This window comes from Hesperophylax consimilis, chromosome 11 (assembly GCF_061612785.1).
Source record: "Hesperophylax consimilis isolate HC1 chromosome 11, BYU_Hcon_1.0, whole genome shotgun sequence".
Classification (NCBI taxonomy): Eukaryota; Metazoa; Arthropoda; class Insecta; order Trichoptera; family Limnephilidae; genus Hesperophylax; species Hesperophylax consimilis.
This window is the reverse complement of record NC_142846.1, coordinates 37069076-37077409: the sequence shown is the minus strand read 5'-3', so window position 1 is coordinate 37077409 and position 8334 is coordinate 37069076.

Here is an 8334-nt window from a genome sequence, read left to right as displayed (position 1 = left end):
TGAAATATTTTGTATATGTATGTAGTATTAGTTTATGTTTGCTTCACTCAAATATAAATGGTTAACCTCAATACAAGTTTAGTCCTAGCGAGGTTGATTTTTATGAGAAAAAACACGATTAATAAATAAATATACTTACAGTATCGGAGAAAGTTACTTCTAATTTTTTTGTTTGTTTATAAAAAGCAAATGAGTCTTTTTAAGGAAATAAAGGAGAGGAAATTCTGTGAAGGAAAAAGGTACGAAGGGATGGATAGGAATCTAGGGGTTGGTGTGTCCAAGAGTGACAGACATATGAATCCAGCCATATGTCTGTCACTCTTATATATCTTATAATATTATATATATTATCTCAATAAAAAACAGAAATACATATTTTCCATTGTTGGATAATCATCTTATTGAACATGAAATCAATATGAGATTCTGTAGGTCCTAAACACTGCAATGGGCCCAACTTGTTTGAAAGAAAGCCAGATGTCAAGACACCAAAAATTAGGAAGCGATCCAGAGGCAGACCGAGGAAAGGTAAATAGACTGTGTAGAAGAGGATTGGGGCGACACGGAAAGGACCGAGGACTGGAGGCAAAAGGGAAAGAACCGCCGTCGGTGTAAAGCGTCTGCAGAAGAGGTCAAATCCCAAGTCAAGTCTGGGATGCAGCGCCGTAATGATGATGATGATTGAAGTAACGTAAAAACAATAGTTTTTACCGTTGCTGTCCACAAAGCGAGTTGCTAAACATAGGAGCCAAAATATTTAATATAGTTGAAAGTATAAGGGAATGTGTAAATTAAAAAGGTTTATATTTTATTTTACTAATTTATTAGATCCATAATTTAACATATACAGGGTTTTCCAATAAGAGGTGTTATTTTGATATTCAATCGTAAAAGATCAATGGTTTCGTTGCTTGTGTGGCACGTAGCGCCGTCTTGTTGAAATTAAACGTTGTCCAGATCAATACCATCCAATTCCGGCCATAAAAAATCATTAATCATCTCTCGATAGCGCAATCCATTCACCGTAACTGTTGCTCGAGCCTCATTTTCGAAAAAGTGAGGTCCAATGACTACGCTGGACCATAAACCGCACCAAACAGTCACACGTTGACGATAGAGAGGCTTTTCAACAGTAACTCTTGGGTTTTCCGAGCCCCAGATGCGACAATTTTGCCTGATGACGAAGCCACCGAGGTGGAAATGGGCCTCATCACCCAAGATGATTTGCATTTGATTCACTCAATTTTAATAATTTCAATGCGTTGTTGAAGCGTGTATCGTTCCATTTTTATTAATGGCGTAGTTTCTACTTGTCAAATGTCAAAAAATGACAGCTTCTAAAGTAACATCTACCGAAATAGCGGGTTATTCAAAATAACACCTCTTATTGGAAAACCTGTATAATATCACCCTGTTCATACACAGTCAATACCAGGGATTTTCAAGCAAGGGCCTGTGGCTCGACGCTCAGCTGTTTTGTGTTTTGTAAATGGCTGATAACTGGAACCCAGATTCACTATTGCAAAACAGGGGCTCACCTTTAGAAAACAATAAATTATTTTTTTATAATACATTACATAAAATACTTATTTTGGTTTAATTTAATGTTTGAGCTAAACCAATAAAGAGTTGTATTTTTTAAATGTTAACATTAAAAACATTAAGCTTTCTTAACTCCTCAGGTAAATATGTAGAGTCAATTTAGCTTTTCAGAACAGCTTATTTGGTCTCATAGAAACTGTTGTCTCCCTAACCTTCATAGTTAGAAATATAAACTAAATAATGCTAGAAAGACAAAACGTCAAGCTTTATATTCAAATATAGAAGTTAACCAAAGAATAATTAAAATGCACACCTTTATAAAACCAAAGGTTCCGACTGCGATTTTTGAAAAATTTATGAAATTTTAGTTATTAATTATTTTTACGTGAAAAGACAAAAAAACAACAATTTTAACATTTAAATATTTCAAAAATTATGTGTTCATTTCTATTATTTTATTGAGAAGCGGAAATGCAAACAAATTCTCCGACTTCTTGACCGCATCTTTAAGAAATATAAAGGTATTGCCAGAGAATTACAGAGTTTAAAAATTAGACCTAGACAGTGACCTTCCTCTTGTTTTGAAGGCTAAGTGTGCAATATTACATCAAGCTCAGAATAAAACTACAGTCTACAGTCTACAGACTGCATAAAAATCAAACAAATGCCACCGACAATCTCCTTTATATAAATAGATAAAACTTTAAAGTTTATAGTTTATTTTAAATTATAAAAAAAACCTCAATGAGCAAAGAAAGTATTTTGTGTGAAAACTATTTATATAAAATTCGAAAAAAAATTCTCTACAGGCGATCTCCTGCTATGCAATATCAAATTAGGGTCAAGCACATTACACTCGGTCACAAAACAGTACACTTTGATTCACAGTACATTTCACTTGTTCCAAAATACAGTAGAACATGTTCAAAACCTTTCAAAGAAATTGTTGCCTCAATAATTTACAAAAACCTGGTAGGTCCTGACGACACCCGAGGGGAGCTCCTTTTTAGGACAGTGTGTCTACGCGACAGTGATAAAAGTTTTAAATTAGATTCAAATTTCTTATTTTTATTTGGCACTTTTGGCATTTCAACTATCTCTAAGTCAGAATCACTTTCTTCAACAAACATCTCAAGATTTGATTTACATAGGGATTTTTTATTTTTTTTCAAAATATTCACTTTTCCCTGTAATTGAGCAGCTTTTGCCTTTGTCAGAACAACCCTCTCCAGTGACTGAACCACCTTTTCAGTTATTGGCTCCACAATCTTTTCAACATTCTGGACATTAATTGAAAATGGTTGTGTAACATTATCATCTTTCTGGACAGCAATTGAAAATGGTTGGGTAACCTTTTCGTTTTTCTGGACAACAATTGAAAACGGTTGGGTAATCTTTTCATCTTTCAGGACAACAATTGAAAATGCATTTTCAATTGTTTCAATTTTTGGCTGGACAATCTCTGGAGTTGACTGGACAACCTTTTCAATTGGCTGGACAATCTCTGGAATTGACTGGACATCCTTTGCAATTGATTCCACAACCTTTTCAGGTGGCTTGACAACCTGTTCAGTTGACTTGGCAGACTTGTGATTATTTAAGGCATCATCCTCTATCGTAGCTATGTCTTCACACATTTGTTCTGTGTTTTCACTTTCTGAACGCTGAGCAGTACTACATTCTGAGAGAGTTCCACGGAAGGAAGATTTTGAGAAATCAGCAAAATTTGAAACATCCCCCATGTATTGTTCAGTAATTTTATTTAAAAAATCTGGCTCTCCATTTCCGTGAAACGGATTATTTGGTGACGTCAAAACGGTGGCTTTTCTTTTCTTTCGCATCCGCACGGCAAGGGCAGTATTTTGGTCGAAGATTCTTTGTGTCGGTTGGTTAATTTCTGTTGCAATGTTTTTTTGATCTACAGTATTAGGTAGTAAATGTTTCACGTCGCAAACTAATGTTTCACTATCATCCAAATTATTAGTATTTGAGAAATCAGAAACATCTACATTCATGTCCTGGACGGGTTCCGTTGTATTTGGCATATTTACGACAACCATGTTTTTTTGGCTAAAAGGCTCTTGTGTCTGTTGATCGAATTCGGCTGAAATGCTAATTTCTTCTACAGTATCATTTAATATATGGATATTGTCACCAGCCAATGTTTCGTTGTCGACCAAATGATAAGTGTTTGGATATTCAGAGATTCCCGTATCCAACTGTTGGTTTAACTGTTGTAAAATAAAACTATCATCAATATCTGGGAAATAAACATTTTCATCCATTTTTGCAATTTGTCTGTTTTCCACGGAAGAAATAATATCCTCATCAGTGATGCCTTTATTTTCTTCAGCTACTTCTTGAATTATCTTGGACAGTTCCTGGCCGGTGGGTGGTTGAAGCTCTGTTATAACATACTCCCCAAATGGATAGGTGCATTTCACTGAAATACACATGCTAACACCTACAGAGAGGTTGATAGAGAGAGGAAGAATTTTTGTTTTTTTTCCCTTTTTGGCACAAAGTGGACAAAATTGTGCAGGGGCCATCGGTTTCTGAAAACAAAAGAAAAAGGAAGTAAATACTTTGGTTATTAACATATTATTATTACTATTTCGGGATCGCTGGCCTCGGCTGATTAATTTTTTTTTTTTAAATAAAACCTTTTGATTTACCTTAATTACTATAAAAGTAAACTGACTGCATTTGGGAAATTTATTAAATTACACATTTGGATAAACGTAGGACTAGAGGTTTCCTAACAGATGTTTTATTGATCGTCAACGCTTAATATAAAAAAATTATAAATAGCACTTGGTTTCACCATTACTACAAGAAACAACAAAGTTCCATTTTTTTCTCAATCAAGGTTCAAAATTTAACGTGTTTTCACAAATCGCCCGTCGATGTTTGCAGGTTAGTAACTAACAACCTAAAAAGCTATATTGTGCATGTTTACATCTCCCCCGACATAATAGTTGTTTCTTGTAGTAATTAAGTTGAAATCCTGTGTTGTTTAAAACAAAATGCATAATGAGGCGGAATTCGACAACTTTTTACAACGTGTTTTTAAAATAAAATGTTCGTATTCATTTTCTGTATATATTTACCAAAAGCATTTATGCCATTTGCTACGGCTATGCGTTAATACAAAAAAAAATGGTTATAACATGTACTTACATTCTGGACCTCCATTATCATGATTAACCTAAAGTAATGGGTTTATCGAAGGATGTCTGCCTGGGTAGCGAGTAAATCTTTTGCTTAATTGAATAAATTTTTTCAAATGTTGTTTTTGAAATACTGTAAGAGTAGTTATTCACTAACGCCAAGCAGCATCCAATATCCAATGATCTGCAATGATCCAAGCAGTGATAAAATATAAATATTTTCTGTTTTCGCGCTTTGGCGTCGAACTACGAACTCATAAATAAACCACTCTCTAGATCGATATCTTCGGGCTTTTTGTATGGCGCCATTTTGTCACCCCCTTAACCACAGACGACCACAGATAAAACGGTCGTTTGGTCCAGACAGGTAAATATATCGTGGACCATAAAGAGATCTCAAGGACATTTAAAAAAAGTGCAAACATAGACAATATAACTGCACCCAACTAACATCGTTCATTCACTAGCCCAAAAAAAATATATTTTAAAAATAAAAATATTGGAATGCAGGAAAAGGAAAATTAAAAAAAAACCCACAGCTATGCACACATCAAAATATTTTTTATTTTCAAAAAGACAATGGACAGTAATACAAAATAGGGTCAGTACAACCGATGTATTGAGCATTGATTTATTATTGAAGTAGAAGATAATAATAATTTATCTAAACAAAAAATGAAACAGAACAAGACACAGAAAAATAAAAAGTAACGGTCTCAACTAGGAATCGAACCCAGGATTTCTGTCTTACTGCAACAACTTAATAGGATTTAATTTGACCTTGCACAAAAATACAAGAATATATACAGAAGTCTGTTATATATATACAAATGTTATACATATCGCAGCTGCCGTCTGGTCCCCAAAATCTCCAAGTGCGTCTTCTGTTTCCTGGGAGAAAGGGCTGCCGTCAGACCAATGCAGCTCAAAATGCCCTTCGTCTTACCTAGAAAAAGACAAAATTTGAGACCAATGATTCTATTCTAGTATTGTACACATATTTAATAAATTTCATGGATTAAAATTAATTAAAAATATTTTAAGAAAAAGGGGACATTAATGGTGATGGATTAATTCACTGTTGAACTTGTGAACTTTCTTGTAGGTATGGGAAAAAATCGCGTTTTATGCAGTTTCTGCAGAATTTGTAGGGAGCGAAAACAAAACTTCTTGAGCGAGTTTCACTGCAATATAAATTAGGTGTATACCTTCAGAATATTCCTTCAAATGACGAGGATTCCACACTGTTGAAGCGTACTGTAGGTGACTTACATCTTATAAATATTAGTTAAAGAGTAACAAATTTAAGTGTTAATTATTACTGCCACAGCACTAGAAGTTATTCAAATTCTCCTGCAAGGGTTTCATATAATTTCCACAGCTTTGTCGTCAACAAACATTATTGAAAATGCTGGTTATATCTGAATAAGGTACTTACATGATGCAATTCTGGAGAGGTTTAAATGACCTTGTTTGATGTAATCGTGGCTTTGTTTAGCAGTTTTAGCATCCTAATACGTGGTATAGTATCGCTTCGGAAAACGGATACGTCTGAAAAGGAAAATTAATTAAATTATTAGCCAATGAAGTACATTCAGGAATCAGGAACGAACATTGTATCAAAGAACGAGAGGTTGGTACCTGTATTTAACGGGTTCGGGTCCTTCTTTCGATTGGTGGAGATAGACCGGATAACACAACACGGCATTAATTTATCACCTTTCTTCTAGCACGTAACATTATTTTTTGATGGGTGAAAGAAAATTCAAAATATTTACGCTAAAATCTTCAACTGACATTTCAACTTACGAAATGGCGTCTTGGAAATTACCGTTAATTTTTATCGGAGCATAAAGCATGCTTAGCTTCTCTTTCTGTTACACAAGTCGCTATGGTAGAGAGCGAGAGATCAAACTACAATTTTTGCTCTAAGCCAATGAGATCTGAGCTTTCAGCCACAACAGCTTTGTCTATAAGAATTTGGGTTGGGAATAACTCCTCCCATCAGGGTTACAAGGTTATGCGGGAGTTATACGCCCCTGTACGAACTAGAACTGTCACATAAATATACCACTCTCTAGATCGATATCTTCGGGCTTTTTGTATGTAACGGAATTATACAGTACTTAACCACAGATATACAAGCAGTACCTACCGTGCGGAGCAAAGCAGTAGACAAGGTAGAGGAAACTCAAGGCCATTTAAAAAAGATGCGACCATAGACAACATAATTGCTCTCAGCCTACTCTGTTCACTCACTAGCCCAAAAAAACTATTATAAAAATAAAAATGTCCTTGAAGCAGAAAAATGTCGAAATGTTTTCCGAGGGAAAACTTTTTTATTTTCATCTGACTAAGAAAATGAACTTTTACAGTTTATTTCCGATGAAACTTGTTAATCTGAGAAGAAGAAACCCAAAATTACAAGAAAAATTCCAAAACATGATTGACCGACAGTATGACGATGAATTCCGACATTTTTCTGCCTATTTTGAACTCATTGTTACATATGTTTCAAAACTTTAATTTCACCAAAACAATAAGACAATACAATAATAACCTAACACTAATCAATAACATCAATAAGTTGGTCGATATAATAAATAACATTTATACGTTGTTGAGGAAGACCAAGTACGTTACGTAATAACCTAAAAACTGTCAATTCACTTTAAACTTGAACTTACGTAGGTAGGTTGAATATAATATGTTTGTAACTCGCTAACACTATACTGGCTTATATTGTATTTTTATCTCGAACAACTTTAACACGCAATATTTTCGACGTGAAATGATAGTATTTCGGCAGCAAATCACAACCCGCGTGTATAAATAAACCACTCTCATTTTGTTGGAATGATTTGAAAACTGTCAAACGGCAAAATTCCGTCATCTCTTTCTGTTACACGAGTCATTATGGTAGAGAGCGAGAGATCAAACCAATCCTTTTGCTCTAACCAATGAGATCTGAACTTTTAGCCATATTATTCGTTTTCTATAAGAATTTTGAGGTGGGCGTGGCGGTTTAAAATGAGTTTCAAGGCCAAAACTGAGAGAAATGCCCCTGAACTGTCAGCTGTCAGGATCAATTTTTTTTGGTATATCCACACTGTTTTAAATAGGTACACAAAAGGTATTCTAAAGAGAGGCACAGATGATACGTATTACGGGTTTTATTATACGAGTATGTACTTTTTTTAATTCTTTATTTTGGCTTTCACCCATTAGGGGTGATCTTCGCCATTTACAATTGACATAACGTAACATATATAAACCAAACATAACATAAACATAACATAACATACTTAACACAAACGGTACAGAGTTGGTAACAGTAGGATTTCACAAAATTATAAAAATAGGAACCTGTGTACAGTTGGGCGCTTTTCGTTATTTAACCAAAGATTTTTCTAAAATTAGTAGCGTTTTTTTTCTAAGCAGAACTATGAAATTGGCAGTCGTATAAACAAACTCAGCATATGAGAGTAAACAAATGTGATTATAAAACATAAAGATAAACATAACACAAACATACCATGAACATAACAAAAACATATCATAACATAACATACACATAACATATCATAAACATAAACCTTAACCTACCATAAACATAACATAA